The sequence below is a fragment of the Scleropages formosus genome, chromosome 5 (assembly GCF_900964775.1).
Source record: "Scleropages formosus chromosome 5, fSclFor1.1, whole genome shotgun sequence".
In the NCBI taxonomy this organism is placed as follows: domain Eukaryota; kingdom Metazoa; phylum Chordata; class Actinopteri; order Osteoglossiformes; family Osteoglossidae; genus Scleropages; species Scleropages formosus.
In genome coordinates, this window is record NC_041810.1 from 22,623,095 (window position 1) to 22,641,910 (window position 18,816).

Sequence of the window (18,816 nt, forward strand, 5' to 3'; positions counted from 1 at the left end):
ACCACGGGGGTCTCTGTTTACATCGTTGATTTATCGTCATGCAGACACACCACCGCGATGACGTCCTTGTCACTCTACTCTGGGTTTGTGTTTTAGACCGAAAACAGCCAGAAATCAGAAGATCTGAAAATGTGTTGTAAGATAAAAAAAAAGAGTATAGGGACACACCGCAGTACGCAGGCGCCTTCACATGGCCACTCCCACAATGCGCACCAGGTGCGGCCAATGCTAGAAAGACCGGAAAGGGAATTTTGTTTTTCTGCGAGTAAGGCTGGACTTTCTTATTTTACTGCAAGTACTTGAGAGCTTTGTCTTGAAGGGTGACTTGTGTTTCTTCATGATCTCTACAATTAAATTATTTAATAAAATACAAAAATAAACTTGGTGTAAATCCACCCAGCACGGCCCCTCGCCTGATCACTCCCCGGAGCAGCACGCACTCATAAATGAAACACGGAGCCCTAGGCGCTGGACGACTCCAATGTCCGCAAAAAGCACGCAAGGCAACGTTTGTACACTGCGAACTGCCACATGTAAGATTTTGCGCTGGGGAGGAGGACAAATAGAGTTCAGCCCACACGGGACCCGGCTGCTCTGAAGCTCTTGGGCAGAGCACCACCTGCCAAGCCATCATGCCACTATGACTCAAACTCTTTCATCTCTTGGCTGCTTTTTAACTTTCCTTTAACAGTGGGAGGTCAGTATGTTAGAGATCATTGTCTCTGAATTGCCTCTCTTTTCTTCACACGACGAAATTCAGACGGACACGTGTGTCTGAGATGCGCTGCAGGAGGGCGCTGCAATAAGATGGTTCCCCTGTCTCCCATGATGATGTTCTTCGTACTCCTTGCAGTGTCCGTGAGTCAGCGTCCGTTATGGTGCGAGCACCATAGTGAGAGGACTCAATGAGTGTAAAGGTGGAGGTTGTACCCTGCCGTTGTAGCCCTGACTTGTGAAAGGGTGGCGTTGTCTGCCAGCCGTAAGTGATGTTCTCAGTGCAGCTAGAGTCGTGATCCCAAGGTCTACAGTGTGTGTGTGCGCACGTGTGTGTGTGTATACTCCATGGAACATCAGCTGATGCAGTTAAAGGTAGCTGGATTGCATCTCTGGCCAGGGATTAAACAACAATCTGATCAATGAAGAGAACAGCTGCCTTCCCCTCCCCTGGCAGCGAAAGCTATTCTGGGATACCTGTAAAGCACTAAAGTCTCAGACATGTTTCTCAAGTGTAATTTCGTATATAAGTGTTAACAGATCACAGGTATATATTTTGCATGAGGTGAGACAGAACATCAAGCTGGAGTACAATATATTGTCTTAAACACAGTATACTCACATACTTTTCTTACTGACTGACTATTAAGAACCACTTGTCCGGCTCAGGGTCACGGTGTCCAGTGTCTATCACTGATGCACAGGCCACGAGGCTGAGCACGGTTCATCCTGGACAGGACGCCACTCTATTACACTGTAGCTCTCCACACATACAAACATTTACCTTGAGGCTTTTCTCCAAAATGACTTACAATGTTAAGTTTGCAGTTATTACAAGCTCACAATTATTTACCCATTTATACAGCTGGCTTATTTTTACTGGAGCAATTTTAAGGTAAGTACCTTGCTCAAGGGTGCTGCAGCCAGAGGTGGGGATCGAACCCACAACCTTTGGATCCAGAAGCAGCAACCCCAACCACCACACCACCAGCTGTCCCTTACACAGAATGAATATAAAAGGTCAGTTTATGCACGACGCACAAATTCACAAGTCCTACCTTATAATACACACACACACACACACACACACACTTTCCAAACCGCTTGTCCCATACAGGGTCACGGGGAGCCGGAGCCTAACCCGGCAACTCACGGTGTAAGGCTGGAGGAGGGAACACACCCAGGAGGGGACACCAGTCCGTCGCAAGGCACCCCAAGCGGGACTTGAACCCCAGACCCACCGGAGAGCAGGACCCGGTCCAACCCACTGCGCCACTGCACCCCCTACCTTGTAATAATACACTGAAAACATAAAATGAATTACATATGCAAAAGAGACTTTTTTTTTTTTTTTTTATGTCACACACACACAAAACACGTGTCTTCGGCTTTTGGTTCAGCCAGAGGCAACCATCTGAACCCAAGGTGAATATGCAAACTCCACACAGGCTGAACCAGATTCAAACCCACACCACATCAACAGAGGTGCTGTGATACAGCGGTGCTACACTCCGCACCACTCACCTTTGCGTTTGTCGACGTAAGTCTAAAGGACAACGATAAATTCGCCGCATAACACCTCTCATCACTTTGTTTCATAGGTACATACCAGCGCCCAAACACAACACAGAAAAGCATTCGGCCTAAGACGTGCAGAGCTGAAGCCTAAGAAGAGTCACATTTCAGTCTTTTTAAATAACCTTATAAAGGCTACAGTTCAGTCAGGCACCAGCGGGACAGAAAACAGCATATGATTGTCACGGTAATAAGAGGAGAGAACGATTGTGGGAAATTGACACCAAGATGCTCTCCTTGCCCGTGTACCTCCTTAATGCTGAGCTCTGTGTGCGACTTCATTACTCCGCGATATGAAAAGGAGCGTTCGGTGAGGGTCGCTGCAGTCTGCACTCCCTTCCTCTGACGTCCTCATTAAGCGGGGGGGACGACTCGGCAGGGAGTCATTACGGCATCAGCCAGAGAAGGCCCCAGGTGGGGGTTCTCAAAAGCCTCACGCACTGTAATAAACACATTATATCGGTCTCTTCCTAGACAAACGGGAAGTCGCAAAAGCCGGTACCCTTCCCCTGATTGGTAGGGTTACCTCTAGTATGTACCTCTAGTCCAGTACCGTACTGACATGTTCTGGCTGAATTACCTGCAGAACTTCCCCCAGTTCAGCATCCAAAAAGTACAGTCTAATGATATATGAAATGCCCAAGCAATAGTGGCAGCCCTATGTGCAATGAGAGAGGTGTTCATAGGTTTTTGCCTGTATGGTTATGAAGACGTCCTCATATCCATTGACAGGTGGATTACGCTTTATCTTATCTGCAGCCCTTCGCAGGTAGATATTCTCGTGATTTTTAAGAATGAGGTGTTGACGGAGCTGTTCGGCAGCACACACCTGTATAGAACCAATATGGCAGGAGCTGATAATGATTTTCTCCTCCAGGCTGTGACTGCACACAAAACTATTAATAGAGCTCTTAAGCCCTATATTCACTCCCAAAGAAAATCCAGAATTCTCCATTATTTTTATCCGGTTTCATGTGCGACTTTTGACAGCTGAAGTGTTGGCCTGAGTTTTAAACAGTGCTGCGCGGTCTGTAGCTCTAGCGATAAATCTAGCAGTCATGCAAACCCGTCCACTCAAACTGACAGCAATTAATAAAGGCAACTAGTTTAAACTGTGAATCACCAGGAACTCTGGACCGCACTGCGAAGCATGGGTATACCTGAGCACCTGGTCATTCTCATGCACAACCTTTACAACGACCAAGAAGCAACAGTTTGAACGGGACACGGGGAAACGCAATAGTTCAACACTGGTAGGGGCGTAAGACAAGGCTGCATACTCTCCCGGTATCTGTTCAGTTAATATATGGAAAAGATCATCAAGGAAGCAGGGCTATATGAAGACAAGCGGGGCATGAAAATCGGTGGAAGACTCATCAACAATCTTCACTATTGTCATGTTTCCTTCCAGGAAGTCAACCGCAGACCCAAGTGCAGAGCGGAGGGCGTTTATTAAGGGAAATGCAAAAGACGTGGTCACAAGACAAGCGAGGGGTCACCGACGAAAGAACGTTATTGAAGGGACAATCCGAAGCTGTAATTCAAACAGACAAGCGAGAGTTCGAGGGATACCAGGGATTCGTGGAGATGCGGGAGAAGGGACCGGGGAACTAGGACTAGGACAGGAAAGGTACGAGAGCAGAAGTACGAGACTCAAGCGAGTAGCAAGGCTGAACAAGGTTCCGCGTCCGGCTCTGCGCTCTCCTTTTATGCGCCTGTCCCATGAGCCACCACAGGTGTTCCTTGTCGCGCCGCGGTGGAGGGCGTGACAGTTATGCTGATGATACAACAGTACTAGCTGAAAGTGGGGACGATTTGAGACATCTGTTCACTGAGATCAATGATGAAGAAGATGAAGCTGTTCACAACCAGCAAAGTGGAAAACTTTACACTTGATGGTGAGGAAAGAGAGATAGTAGATAACTTCAGTCTACTCAGATCAATAATCAATAAAGAAGTAAGACGCAGCCAGGAAATCCGATGACGGATCGCTCTGGGCAAAACCACCATGAAGAGTTTGGACAAAATTCTCAAGTGCAAGGATGTGACTCTGTACATAAAAGTCTGACTAGTTCAAGCCATGATCTTCTCAGTCACATCATACGGATGCGAGAGTTGGACAGCGCAGAAGACGGACATTAAGAAAATTGACGCCTTTGAACTATGGTGCCGGTGAAGAATCCTGCATTTACCAGACAGCCTGGAAAACAAATGCGTGAGTATTGCAGCAGATCGAACCAAAGATGTCATTGGAAGCTCAGACGACAAGGCTTCGACTCTCTTGCTTCGGACACATCATGCGGAGAGGAAAGTCAATGGAAAAGGACATCATGCTGGGCAAGTGGAAGGTCAACGTAGAAGAAGAAGGCACGGTGGATCGATACAATCACCACAACCACGGATCCAAGTCTTAGTCGGTTGGCGGAAGACCAGACGCTTTTCCGGACAACTATCCACAGAGTCGCCAGTTCCAGTGGGGAGACGTTACATAAGCAGTCGACACCGACTCGACTGCCCCCAACAACCATAACAATGTAAACTGGACTTTCCACCAGGTGATGAGAAAACACCTTCTCTGAAAGCTTGGAGACTGTGGCATCACTAAGTGAAGTCATATTTACAGTATTTATTGTGTCTTACCGCAGAAAGAACAAAACCATCTTTTCAAGGGTACCATATAGCTGATACTGAACTGACAAACCAAACCCTAAATGAGAAGAACTGTGTTCACGTTACATCATTTACATTTTTGTACTCTTATACACAATTCGCAGAGCCGAGACAGCTCCAGAAACATCGGCAGCTCATGAGCACCTAATGGACACCTAATGTTCTGCAAACTGTTGTGTCAGAAAGCGAGCGATCAGGGCCGATGCACGCTGCAATGTCGCGGTGAATCCATGTAGGGAAAGAGAGCAAAGTGCTCACGGGCTGCAGCGTGTTTCCACACGCAGGTCCCAGAAGCTCCAATCAGATGCTCGCTTGGTCTTCTGCTCCAGTTCCAGCAGGGAAACGTTACATAAGCAGTCTGCTGGGTCACGCGAGCTCCGCTTCGCCAGACGAAGCATCCACTCTAACCCGCTCCCCGTGGAACACGGCCTACTACAAGTGAAAGCGATGAATAACCCCACGAAGAGGGTGACCGGAAATCCCGCGTAACTGGGGTATGAACGCAATCGTGCAGGTCTGGTAACGCGAAGCCTTCTGAGGGGCTCTACGATTGTACCCTTCAGCATGGTATAACCTTGAACTCAAGAGTCAATGAAGGCATCAAGTGCTGAGATGAACTGTCAGGCTGCTCATAAAAGTCCCACTGATGTGTCGCTGCTGCTGCTGCTGCTGCTGCTTTTCGGCTGCGGCAGTTTGGGGAAGTGGAAATCACGAATGAAGGCACAAGCTCTGAAAAGACAATATCTTTAAACGCTTCTGCCGGGGTGGTACTCTGGAAACACATGGAAATGTGTCACGCTCACCCCCAAAGTAAATTTCTCCTTGGCCTTTTATTAAAGGTCAATAGAAGGAAACATAAAAAGGAAAACGAACGTCAGCGCAAGGTCTGCTCCCGGGGCAAAAGTGTCAGCGCTGCCGCATCCCTGGGTTACACGCACTGCAGCTGTAGCTCAGAGCGCTGTGGCCGCAGAGAGGCTCCGCGCAGCGCCGCTGACCCTCTGGCACACTTGGACGTGACGCCGCGGGGACGAGGGCGCCTGTCGACAGTTTCCGTGGGCTTCCCATCGAACGGCACGTCCTTTCCGCGTGCGATGTCGCCGAGCGCCCTGCAGAGGGAGCCAGCTCGGCACGCTGCGTGCATCCCGGCGCGGCCCCTCACCGAGCCCCAGGCGAGCACGGGAAACCTCGGCACGACACGAACAGCGCCCGAGCGATGCTCCTCTCTTCGCCTCCGCTCATCCTCTCTTCCGCAGCCGCTCGTCCGGCGACAATCATTATTATTCCGTTTCTCAGCTGACGGCTTTATCCAGATCATCGACTCCGAGGCCGTGACACGCTCGGCCGTGGTCTCTGCCGCTCTGCTAAATTGTTCATAAACGCTCTTATTTTGAGACCGAAAGATCTCCGAGACGCCGCAGCTGAAATGAAGAAACGCGCTGCTACGTGCTTTCCGCAGGCCGCCTTCCGCGGCAGGTTGGTTCGTCGTGCTGCAGGGGAGCGCCGCCGCCGACGGCCGGATCGGCGGTACGCTTTACGGCTCAAAGTCGCGGGTTTGAGTCCCATTTCCGGTCGCGGTGCCCGTGAGCAAGGTACTTACCCTGAACTGATACCGTCAGGCTGCTGCCTAGTCCACTGACAGCCACATGTGACAAATAGGTTGCTGCTTACCTACAGTGTCCCGAAGGCAGAATCGCTTCGGAAAGAGTCGAGTTTCCCCCGGCGGCAGGTCTCGGCGCAGCGGTCGCGTCGGTGGCGTTCTCCACCCGCAGGGCCCGATCGAGAGGCTCGCCTGCGAATGACGAGCGGAGAATCGAATCCCGACCGCCCCGCCGTCCTCTGATGAGACAGAATAAGCAGCAGATGCAGGCTTTCAGTCCTCCCTGCAGTTCACTAGGGTTTTTTTTCTCACCGCTGACTCACGCTGAAGTACACGCTGGCTTTCCGCTCACTGGGGGGTATGTGGTTGCGGTTAAAGACCCCCGTTTGTACCCCAACAGCAGCCGGCAAAAGATGCAGGAACCAGCGCTGTGCCCGTGTCGGAGATATTTAACTCGAACCGCTGCTGTAAACATCCCACTTCATAAACAGCAAGCAAAATACAAGTAATTAAAGATTCGAGTCCGGAAAATACGTAGTCAAACATCTTTTACGGTCCAGCCGAGAGCGATGAGAGAGAGCGACAGAGCGAGAGAGCAGGGGAGGGAGAGGCGTGTCGGCCGCGAGCGCCTCTGCTAGGCTGCATGTTTGCGTGCTCATCCATGTCAGTGTGAATTGAACGGGCAGAGCGGGACAGGCTGCCTGGACCAGGCCCCTCCAGATGGTCCCAAGCCCATATTCTCTGCCGGTTAATGGCAGCGCAGCTTTCGTTACCGATGCTTCATTCGACAACGAACGCGATTACTGTTCCGCTACGGGGAAGGTGTCCCCCCCCCCCCCCCCCCCCCCCCGCTGAGTGTGAACACATTTATGCTCCTGTTTCAACTCTGACGACTGGAAAGGTCCCAACAGAATAAAGCAGTGAAATATATGAGGATGAAGGAAGACGGCCACTAAATAATCCACCGAGTACATTTCCTTTTCTCCAGCTGCACGCTGTACGGCGGACACGTGTCGGTGGTCAGCAGGGGGCGCCGTCACGGCCACTCGCTCACCCCCTTCTTTGCCAGTTTTATGGCGGAGACGGAGAGCGCCGCGTACGAAGGGGAGCGTGCCACGCTAAGAAGCCTTCCTGTTACCAAAAGCATTTCTGCTAATTGTGTCGTGCGAAAGGCCCCGATCGACAGCCCACGTGCTCTGCGGACGACTTGCCGCCCCGTCGCCTGACCTAGAAAAACGACGGGTGTGAAGAGATGCGTTGCAGGGAAGAGATGCTCCAAAAATAAATAACTCTCTTTGCACCAGTCCCATGCATAATTGCAGAGGAGAGAGATGAAAAAGAGAATGTGGGTCTAAATTTTAATAACCCAGCTCTGCGGAGTCCTGCGTGCGTCTTCCATTTCGAGATGTGCTTTCTTTCTGCACATCACTTCAGATGGATGCAATTTGTGCTTATGATTTATGTGAAGGAGCGATATTGAGGCACTGAAATCAGCTGCGCTGAAAAAAGCCTTCGGGTCTTACGAACGCGATGCCAAATCCCGGCAACGCACTGCAAATGTTCTCCCTTCTGCAAGTGCCCTCTAGGCAGGTATTTAAAATCACACAGGTGCATAAATTCAGGACCTTGTAGCGCAAAGAATGTGGACGTGTACTAATAAATCAAACCAAAACACTTATCCGAGGGAACTCACTTTTGCCTTGTTTTACACTGTTGTATACCGGAGTAACTCAAGTTAAGCACCTCGCTCGCTGGTTCCGGAGCGGAAGCCCTTATTGGACCCAAACCAGCAATCTCCAGGGTTTGAGGCCACGTCTTCAGGCACCGACACCTTGCACAACCTCGTTAATTTCCTCCTTCGCTACAGCGCGATACCGTTAGCCGTAAAGCGGAGGGCGATTGCGCTCCTCGCCGAGACGTTCACAAATGTAAATGGCAATTAATCGGCTCGTTAAATGACACTGTGGATTCTGCAAGTTGGGCAGGTCAACACTTTGCTGAATAATCCAAAAGGACATTGCTTAGCAACCACATGCCCTGTCGCTAATGGGGTTAAACTGGGGGGGGTGACAGTAATTCAATTAACCTCCCCATCTTACAAGAACCTCGAATGTCCCATCATTCCAAAGGCATGACACTAGCAGAGCTTAGCCCACCCTACCCGAGTCGTCCCTTGACCGCCCCCGTCGTTCGTGCAAACCGCACGTTTGGGTCTCGCTCCCGCCCGTAAACGGACACACGTTGCACAAGATAAGGACGCGCGGAGACCTGCGAAATGCAACTGTGGGACACTGAGCAGGGTCCCGACAAGCAGATACTCCACTTTGGACGCTCTTTGCCCTCGGTGAAGAAGCTCACGAGTGAGATCTATGCCTGGACAAAGTGCCCCAGCAGCACTGTTGCTCCAAACCACGGGCTCTGAGCCCATTAGAGCTTCATTTGCTCAGACATCTACTTTGCCTAATTTGCCAAATTACAGCTGTACCCGTGCCATCCCAATTAGGCTTTGGTGCCGGGGCTCCGTCTCTCCGGCTTGTTAGAGCCAACCAACAGACTGGTCTCGGACGGCATTTGACTTCAAGAAGTATGCGGAGCACAATGGCTGAGCGTTATAAAAGCAGGCAGCAGGAGTTAGAAAGCACCAGAATCAGGACTTCCCTGAGATCCAACCCTATTTCCCATCGATTGACCTCCTAAATATGTGGTCCGTGAGTCATGTTTTAGCTGCTTCAAGCTCACTAAGCAACAGTCAAAGACACACCTGGATTCCTTCTCCCGCCATGCACGTCGGCAACCATCTTCTGCTCAATACAGACCGACTGAGGGGACTTGATTTGGGGCGGGGGGAGGTCGATGTGCCCCGGAGGAGGCAGCGATCGGGTCGCCGGCGTCGCTCAATCGGCCGAATTTGAATTCGTCATCTCCTTCGGGCCTCCAAGAAGCCATAGAGCATTGCAATTTGTATGGCAATTATCCATTGAAAATGGCATCTTTGAGAGATGCAGCGCAGACCACATGAGAAGGAGGTAAAGACGGCGGCGATCCAAGTATCACAGAGGAGGGCTGGTGGGGGGGGCACTCTGATTGTAATTAAAACCATTTTCTACGCTCCAAAATCACTGATCAAAACCAGCGGCAATTACAGTCCGAATGCGACCGCTCAAAAGGTAATATTATGAGCAGAGGGTGAGACTGGGGGGGGGCACCTTTCCAGCAGCGGCGCCGTTTAATTTCATTAGTCCGAGAGACGCTGTTTTGGAGAGGCGAGAGACCCGGGGAGGTGCCGGGATCAAGCGGATGGGGGCGGGTGAGCAGCAGGCGGGGCGGCCCCGGGTCTCGAGGGCCCCGGAGACGTTTGGCCGTCATAGCGATAATCTCAGGTGGCCGAGCGGTCGGATCCGTCACCTCATCGCGCGAGGAGCAAGGTTCGAATCCGACCTCCCGCCGTAGCAGCCTGAAGAGGGGTAGAAGCCCTAGACTGAAACAGGTCAAATTACCCAGCTTCACAGAAAGGTAAATGACCGTAAAGGGTTTAGTGTACAAAGTGCCTCAATATGGACACGTATGGAATCCTCCGTCGCCGTTTTGTTGCACCCTTAAAACTCAGAAGAACACTGTAGAATAACACAGTAACGCCGGCGCTCACCTGATGAGTGCCATGAGCGCTAGAAATTCGGAGACACTCTGTGGTCTCTTTAACTTTCTTAGTGACCTCGGGCGAAAGAAACAGTGAATGATAATGAAAATAGTCATCATCATCATCATCATTGACCGCAACCCATCGCCCTGACGTGCGTAAGGATACATAGGAGAAAAAACGATGAAGGTTGCCGGTTTGCGTCCCAGCAGGGCTCTGTTGCACTGCCCTCTCTTTCAGAGCCCTGGACACATAATCGGTGAAGCGTATCTGTGAGTCACGAGCAAAGCTGCTGACCTACACACCGCGGCGGGGGGGGAACGGACCCCAAAGGCGGAGCAACACACTGAAGACCCATCTAGTAAAAACTAAATATGGACCTCGGAGCTCTTCTGATGGGTACAGACAGGAAGGCGGGAGGTAACGACACTTCTGATAGCGCTGGATGTAGAGAAGAGACTGGATATTGCCTTTTAATCGCGGCTTTCAGAGCCGCGATCTGACGAACGGAGGGAAAATGTGAACCTTATGACTTATTCATGGAATAAAAGGGCACGGGTCAGACGGACTAGATTACACCGGAGGAGAGGGAACCGGGCCCAGCAAATGAGGAGCACATCTGGACAGGCGAACGGTTTTAGGCATTTTTGGTGAAATTACCGTGAGAAAGGTAGAAAAAAAGGGGAGCTTAAAAAAGATGAATAAAAATGAAGTGTTGAATTAATGAACGCGAGATCAGTTTCGGTGGAATAATTTGCCGGAATTACCGCCGGATGACTCGCGAGGAGCTGGAGGAGGAAGCGCTTTCAGAGGAAGAGCGCTGGGGGGCACAACGTTAAATGTTAACTTTGGAATCGCCGGCACTGTGTTTCTCCATTCGTTCTTTTACAAGAGCGGGTACGGAGAGGAAATGCAGCCTTTAGGGTTTAGTCCTGAATTCAGTTATGTACCAATGGAAAAAAAGAGAATTACCTCTTTTTCTGTCCATTTCTGTCCATTGGGTGGCACGGCGGCACAGCGAGTAGCGCTGCTGTCTCAGCGGCTGAGTGGTGCGAGAGGGTGTGGGTTTGATTCCACTCAGTCCGTGTGGAGTTTGCATGTTCTCCTTGCGTCTGCTTGGGTTTCCTCCGGGTGCTCTGGTTTCCTCGCACAGTCCAAAGACAGAGAGAGTGTGTTCCATTGATGTATGGATGAGGGACCCAGTGTAAGTACCACGGTGAATAAGGTGTGTGGGTTTATGACTGTACGTAGGGTTCACTCTAAGTCGCTTTGGAGAAAAAGCGTCCGCTAAATAAATAAATAAATGTAAACTTCACCGCAACGAGTTACACGGGGACACTAAGACCTCGAGAGAGAGAGTAGAAAAGTATCGGTGCCAAATTGTTAGCAATTACCATGAGTGAAGCACTCCAGGTTAATGACTCTGACATCACAGAATGTTGAAGGTGTATTTGCCAAAAACCTGAGCTCGAGGAATATTGCGGCGAAGCAGAACGACTGCGCGAAGAGGGCAAAGCGCCACATGCGGTGCGCGCTCCGACCTGCAGCGCAGACGAGGCCCAGACCGCATCCACACGCCAACGTGCGCTGCGGAGTTTACAGACCGGCTCAAGAGGACGGCGTGAAGCAGCAAGTCGGCGCTCCGTAAACAACCGACGGAATCCGCACGCTCGCCGACCTTCCCGGAAACACGAGCTCCGGTAGACGGCGCGACGCGAAGAGCGAAAGCGCTTTTGTGGGTTTATGGTGAAACTCCAGCTTGTGTCCTCGGGGGGGACGGAGCAGTTTTAGCACGACGGGGAAAATGCGTTTCCCGCTCGGCGGTACGTCAGGAGCGCCTTCTGTAAAGATATTTAAATTAAATTCCCGGGAGGAGAGGGACACGCATAAACAAGAGCGAAGCAAACTATTACGGCACGCCGCGGCAGCGCAGATGGCCTGAATCCCGGAGTCCCTTTTGTGGCTCGGAGCTGCGGATAGATGTCTCTGCTGGAACACAGAGCCTCAAAGCCTAAACAAGGTTTGAAGACGACGACGGAGAAAAAGACAAACAGCGCTGATTTCTGCAGCTGGCGAGAAGGAGCGCGTTCAATCAGATCGAGAGCCACCGGGGGGGGGGGGGGGTCTCCCATCTTAGGCCTTGTTTGTTTAAAGGACAAAGCGAAAGGCGTGCAGGAGAGCGGTGCCACGAATGAACCCGCGCAAGCGCTTCGGCCGACAGCGCGGAAAGCGGCGCTCGGCGGGACCCCTCGGAGGCACTCCGGGCGAAAGCTGGCGGAAAGCAAGCGGTCGCGCACCCTACCGAACGGGATGCGGCCGGAATTCCCGACAGGCGAGTTCGTCCCGTCAGTTGGGGCCGCATCCATCAAGAGGCCACCCCAGCCAGCGGTGCACAAAGGAAGGGGCCGGGTGTCCCCTAAGCGCGGGACGCTTCCTGCGCAGGGATCGTGCAAAAAAAGTCACGACCGTCACAGCCGCTCTAGCAACGGAACGCTTTGTCGGTGGGATCGAAGCCTTAGCGCCAATTTAGCGAGCGGATTTATGCGGGTTTTACAAGGCGGTGGTGCGATAAGGTGGGTGCACGCGGTACGCGACACGCCGTGTAAATTCCGCGCCCGGTGGCGTTTCACGGGTTTGGGTTCTGCGGGAACAGCTGGCGTCTGTAACGAGACGACACGAGGAGGACTTTGGTTTGACCGCTGTTCCTTCCGAACGCTGGGTCGGGGCATCGGAAAGGTGCTCCTTTGCACATGTCGGTGGGGAAGAACCAAGTTGACCTGATTAAAGTTGCGCTATCGTAACACTTGTAGAAAACGGTTGCAACTGGAAAAACTGCACAGAAAGGCCTGTTAACTGCAAGCAGAGAAGTGGGATTTTATAAAAGGTGATTTTATTGTTCGTTGCTGAGCCAACGCTTTTATCCAGCTGCAAATTACAGTTTTTTCTATTTATAGAAGGGGGCGCGGTGGGTTGGACCGGGTCCTCCTCTCCGGTGGGTCTGGGGTTCGAGTCCCGCTTTGGGTGCCTTGCGACAGACTGGCGTCCCGTCCTGGGTGTGTCCCCTCCCCCTCCGGCCTTACGCCCTGCGTTGCCGGCTAGGCTCCGGTTCCCCGCGACCCCCGTATGGGACGTGCGGTTCAGACAGTGTGTGTGTGTGTGTATATTTATAGAACTGAGTGCTAAACAAAGAAATTCCGTTGACATTTACATTTATTCATTTAGGTGATGCTTTTCTCCAAAGCGACTTACAGTGTTAGTTTACAGTTACAGTTCATTTACAGCTTTTGAAAAAAACTTGGTACGCAACAAGTTGGAGAGAAGAGGCCAGTGCGGGACTTCAGCCGGTCGGCTCGGGTTTGCAAACACGCCACCGAGCGCCACCGCGCGTTCTCTTTCGTTTCCGGCGAAAGGAGCCCGAAACAAAAGGTTTTCGTCTCTTCTGAGCGCTGCCATTGTTTCAGGAGGAAGGGTGAGAAAGAAAAGGGGAAAACCATCTCCTGGATTAACCAGAAGAGCCGCCGCTCTGCCCAAATCGAAGAACGAATAAGGTTCGGGAGAGCGTAAATAGCACGGCTCTACGCGAGCTCTATTGACAGCGAAGGCTTTATCTCTGCACGGTATTCGTGCATTAGCCAAGCTCGTAGTGATCGATCAACATCCACTTTGTCTTTCTAAAAGCTCTTATTTTTCTATTCTTACATCCACGTGCATTCAAGTATGTATAAATTGACCTTTATTAACGCCTACTTGGCCACTTGATAGCAGACACTCTATGAAAAATGGAAGCTCACAACGGACACACTGCAGATTGTTACCCCACGTAATGATGTTCTAGTCCACATACCACCTTTACCAGATGGATGATCAAGCCTTTCTATCCCAAAATAGACTCCTGTAGTAAAATGTGCAGAGCCAGAGCCATGTGGATAAAGAGATTCTCATGATGTTTTGGATATATTTACAGCCTCCAGCAAGCCCTTTCAAGAAGATGCAAGCCAGCTCCTTAAGTCTGCTGTGTGCAGAAAAAAAAGATTTTTGCACCAAAAAAATAGGAAGGTACATAGTCAAAAAGTGTTTTTTTTAAATTTTTTTATTAAAAGAAATGAGACAAATTATAATAGGTTCAGGTTATGTGACAGCCGCTACCATGACAACCAAACAAATAGCATAAGGCTGTGTGGAATTACACCTCCCTGTGAAATGTGAATTGGAAATACGTGAGATAAATTGTTTAACTGTAACAGTGGTCTAGTGCAACTTTAAACTGAAAATATTCTCTGCAACTTGATGAAGCCCTTTAAAAAACCAGGATGTTACCAATCAGAGCTACTGGCAGCTCACCAGTTTCTTTTAGAACGTAGCTGTCGATTAGGTTCATCCGTGTTTTCCATTCGTTTTTGCGTTGTTACAGTGAGGCACCACAATTGTAAAAGAGTAAATCTCATGTTCTTTCAAACGTAAAGCACTCATTGGCGCAGCAAAGTGCCAGTTTGCAAGTTAAGAGGTTGCCCGCTCATCATCTGATCGACGTTACCATAAGGACGACTGAGCCAACGGTTGGATTTGGCTCCGTGCTCATCCGTTGCGTCCCTCACAGTAGCGAGAGAAAACCAAGTTGCAAGTCAAGTGTGATGCTGGCAAATGCCCTGACGAAGTGCGAAGGGCAAGAGGAACATTTTTCTTCACTCCCTCCAGCGGGATGCTTTTTAGATGCACGCAAGCAGTCAATACAGAATCAGCGGTCATTCCAGCGGAGTCGGCCGGTCCTCCCGCTCCGCACCTCCTCCATCATCCCCTGCAGACAAGTGTTTGAACGTGCCCGTGCCTTTAGGGCTTGCAGGGACCGGCGCCAGCGAAAGCGGTTTTCCTCACCTTGCGTGGAAAGCACATAGAAACACCCCGCGGTTCAAAAAATTCTCGCTGGAAGCAAGGACTTTTCAGCCCTTCATATGCACGTTCGACATTTGTGCTGTAACGCAGAGGGCAAACGGCACCTACGGCAACTTCGAGTCATCTTAGAAGCAAAATCTCTCTCTCCCCGGATGCTGACGTCGCTCCTTTGTTCAGGCGGAGACCTACGTGTCGATGGGTTTCGACTGAGAGGCTGCAGCTCTGATCAGAAGCTCTTTGTCGCGTTGAACAGGATTGCAATGAGTCTCGGAAGAGCTTCCTCTTCCACTCCTTCACAGACGTGCCGCACAAAGACCGCCGGGCTACCGATTTCCAAGAACAAAAGGCCAGAGCGCAGCTCCCTCCTGCTTCTTCTGGAGGGCCAGGATTTGGGAGTCAAATTAATTTTTAAAAGGTTGTCAAGTTCGACGAGATACAAACGATCCTCATTTCCAAGTACGAGGCAGGCTAATCTGCATTTATTTTCCACAAAAATGCCTCGTAAAAAAGCTATTGTTTCACCGCTTCATCTTTCGTTACCCCCTTTGCTTGGCGAGATTGAAAACTGCTTTACGAAAAGAAAAAAAAAAATCATGATTCGAATGGACTTCCTAAGCACAGCCACCGCCGGAGAGAGACATTCATCACAGAGAGGGCTTGAACGGCCACGCTTCCTTTAAAGGATGAGCGAAAAAGAGATGTCTTTGAGCTCGCGCTCCCCTTTCCGCTTCACACTGCTGCTGAGGACCGGAGGGGTCACAGCGGGCGAGGATGTAGAGCTGTCACCTTGAGGCTGTTGGTTCAAGTCCCTGAATGGGCACTGCTCTACCAAAGCAGAACATATTTCAAAGCTGCTTTGGATAAATGTTCCAAAGTAATTATATTTTCTACACACGAGCGCCACTCAAAGAGTGCGAGTCCACTTGCCGGAAACTGGTTTTCTCATGAGCCATTTGGAAAACGTGTTCGACCAGGAAAGGAGCCAACGTAACAACTGTGCCGTCTCATAAAACACTCCCTTTCCCTCCATGATGCAGAAAACATATCCACTGCCTTGACGAATTCCAACAGGCCGAAGAAATAACGCTGTGTAATAATGCGAGACAATAAGGGCAACAAGGGGGCGTGGTGGCGTGACGGGATTGGCTGGGTCCTGCTCTCCGCTTGGTCTGGGGTTCGAGTCCCGCTTGGGGTGCCTTGCGACGGATTGGCGTCCCGTCCTGGGTGCGTTCCCTCCCCCTCCGGCCTTACGCCCTGGGCTGCTGGGTTAGGCTCCGGCTCGCCGCGACCCTCCTTAGGACAAGCGGTTTCAGACAACGTGCGAGTGAGGGCAACACGGTAAACAAGCGTCTGTCCTGCTGTGACGTTTGGGCGCAATTCTCCCGGATGGGTGCGGATCTTTGATTTTTGGGAAGAAGCCCAGACAACACTGAGGACCAAGGTGGTTTGGTGTAGTCAGTGCTTGACCTGTGGGTGACGACCTCTCTCGGTCACTTTTCTGAGCCAGTCCTCCCTCAGACTTACTTGGGTTACATACAGTGAGTACTGTCCTGACAATGGGAACGTGAAGGGTCACTAGATCATGGGTGTTTTTATTTAAATACTTAGTTCAGTATTGAAATTTGTGTTCTGGAAAGTAGCAAATGCAGTGCTGGTGAGGCCATTAAAATCATGTTTAGACGCATAGATGGCAGCATTGCAGCTATTTAAAATATGTAACGTAAGACAGAACTTTTTTTTTTTTTTTCTTTTTTTAATCTTTAGCACCGCTACCTATTTAATGCTGCTCACTTAAAAGGTACAAAGGGTGTCTTTTGTCCGTTGTGATCTCATCAAGCTCCGTGCAGATATGGCCACCCTGCAGCGATCCGGTAAACCTCAACGCGATCCCACTTCCGACACCAAGAGGCCGAATCGCTTTCTGGGTCCGTTCTCCTCCTGACTGAGTTGCGGCTCCCATAGCCATAGCAACAGCACACTAAATCCCACAGAAAATACACAGCTGGTAACAAAAATACCCTTTTTTTTTTTTGCCTGAATACAAGGTCAAGTGGAGAGTAAACATTTTGCAAATGCCACAGTGGAACACCGGGATTCAGAATCCCCTGGGCAGAATTTTTATTTATTCCCCTATTATTTTCGCAGTACGATATTGGCCCAGTTACAGCAGCGTTAATTAAAACGAGAGGTGCGATACGCAGAAAGGCAGCGACTCTACCGTACTCCGCCTCCATCTACAGGGACGCACCGAGACACGCGAGCGGCCGGCGGACACGTCGGTCAAGGGGCGCGATAGCAACCTGTCGAAATGCCCTGTCTCGGTACTGCCATTATCAGTATGAGCAGCACGAACCTCTGAGCACATTTGGGAAACCTGTGCTACGTGTGTTTGGGACAAACTGGGCAGGAGAGTCAAAGCAAAGCAGCACACAGGTAGAAAATAATATATAGTGTGAATAATACACTACGGTACAGCGCAGTGCAGACTCTACAGTGGACTCACCCCCATCCAGGGAGTACGATCGCAACACAGACAACACGATGACTGGCCTAACGCTCTATGCTTCTGGAATAGGCTCCGGACCACCACGATCCAGGTGGTTAAGGACGGTGAGCGAGTGAGTGACTGAGTAGTGTACAGTCCTCAGTGTCACTATGGTGTGTACTATACTATACTGTACTGTACTCTAGTGTAGCGGAAGGGGAACTGTCCACAGCGCACGGTGCTGAAATTTCAGCCTTTGCTGACACCTCACACACGAGCACATGCTGTAAAGCCAGTTCTCCGCGACGGCGGCGCCCGGGTGAGAGTGCGGAGGAGGGCAACGCAACGACATTTCAAAAACACACACATACTTGGGAGATAATTTAAAATCATACATTCGTACATCTGTATTCCCGCATATCTTCTGTAAATATGTAAATGTTTAGTTAAAGAGTAAATATGATTTTACAAATGAATAAGAGTAGATTAAGTAGTCAGGGAACAACCCCCCCCCCCCCTCCGTCAACGAAACCTTTTTCCCATTTTTCATTCGGCCTCCGCTGAGAGAACTCCATCCGTGGTAATTTTCTCTGGCGTCGCACTAATACCTGCTCTCGGTTTTGTTCGTTTCCTCTTATCATGCCCATCCAGGCTTCCCACGATCCGGTTTCCCGTCGGTCCGCCTGCACGCGGAGCGGCCCGTGGCCATCCTGCGGCCGGAGAGCGCCCTGGGGTTCGAGGCCGGTCCTCCCACCCCCACACGGTACACTTCCGTCTGTGTGCCTGTCACATGGGAGCTGGCACAGTGGCGTGGCTGCGAGCACACGGGCAGCTGCTTTCTGTGCTGTCCTCACGCACACACACACGGATCAGAACGTACGGACTTCAGGGATGTAAATGGATCATTTTTGCTTTTTTTTTTTTTTTTAAAATGCTCCCAGCAAGGGAGGTCCATCGCTGGCTGCTGTTACTTTGGAGAAGGTCTGTAAATTATGGTGGTCTCATACGGTGCCTACAATTGCTTGGCACAGAGGGTTCTGACATCCCGTGTCACAGTGACACAAGAGGCTAAAACGCTTTCCTGACCTGTGGTCTCCGTGCGGCGGCTGGCGAAACGGCTCGTGCAGATTGCCGCAATTGTAGAGCATTGTTCCACGGCGGAGGTCAGGGTCATTTCGCATCATTTTGATCGTCTCATCATGGACTCCCTGACCCTTCCTCCTTCCAAGGGTCTGGGTATGTTGACTC

General features: G+C 50.7%; 1 protein-coding gene across 3 annotated transcripts in view; it reads right to left on the minus strand.

The window, feature by feature from the left end:
• Positions 1-18,816, minus strand: part of LOC108942299 (synaptotagmin-1-like) — a 127,742-nt gene that overhangs the window by 102,125 nt on the left and 6,801 nt on the right. For 2 of the 3 annotated variants that reach the window (XM_018765537.2, XM_029251749.1), the window contains exon 2: positions 6,628-6,795. The exons of the other annotated variant lie outside the window; for it this stretch is intronic. The gene's annotated coding sequence lies outside the window, so the exon portion shown is untranslated. The remainder of the gene's footprint in view (positions 1-6,627; positions 6,796-18,816) is intronic. 3 annotated transcript variants of the gene reach the window in all.